The sequence below is a fragment of the Arachis ipaensis genome, chromosome B01, assembly GCF_000816755.2.
Source record: "Arachis ipaensis cultivar K30076 chromosome B01, Araip1.1, whole genome shotgun sequence".
NCBI classification, from domain to species: domain Eukaryota; kingdom Viridiplantae; phylum Streptophyta; class Magnoliopsida; order Fabales; family Fabaceae; genus Arachis; species Arachis ipaensis.
Window position 1 is genome coordinate 83,960,886 of NC_029785.2, and position 787 is coordinate 83,961,672.

Genomic DNA, 787 nt, shown 5'->3' on the forward strand with positions numbered 1-787 from the left:
TGTTGTACCCCATATTGTTGGTCGAAGGACATTTCAAGTTGTTAGACGTGATCGGGTAAATAGTCTTAAACTATTTAATTTGGTCTTATATTTTCTTCTATGTCACGTTTGCACTTAACTACATGCTATATTTTACACTTCCAAAAAATTTACAGCGCCATCCTAGAACCGGTGTCGAGCCTGAAGCCATATAATGTTGGGAACTATCAGTGGCGTTTAAGCTCCAGTTTAAGCTTAAACTGGAGCTTAAACGCCAAAATCATGAAAGCTGAGGAAAAGCTGAAAGTGGCGTTTAACCTCCAGTTTAACCTTAAACTGGAAGTTATACGCCAGAAATGAGAAATGCACCAGGGAGCCATTTCCATGTTTAAGCTCCAGTTTAACCTTAAACTGAAGCTTAAACGTGTTCGACCATTCTCCTCCAGGGTTGCTTTCTTCAATTCCACGTTTAAGCTTCAGTTTAACCTTAAACTGAAGCTTAAACGTGTTCGACAATCCACACTCCAGACTTGCCTTCTTCCATTTCCACGTTTAAGCTTCAGTTTAACCTTAAACTGAAGCTTATTTCACTTGTTTGTTGCCTGTGCTGTGTTTTTGTATAACAGGTAGGAGAGGAGAGACATCAACTCCTCATTATACCGAACCAGAGAGGACCCTTCATAAACTTAGAAGGGAAGCAAGAGGGAAGAGAGTACTGGGAGAAGAAGAATTTGAAGGAGAATCTGAGGACAATTTTGAGGAAGCTCTAGATCTCAACATGGATAGAGAAGTTCACAACCATGAGAGA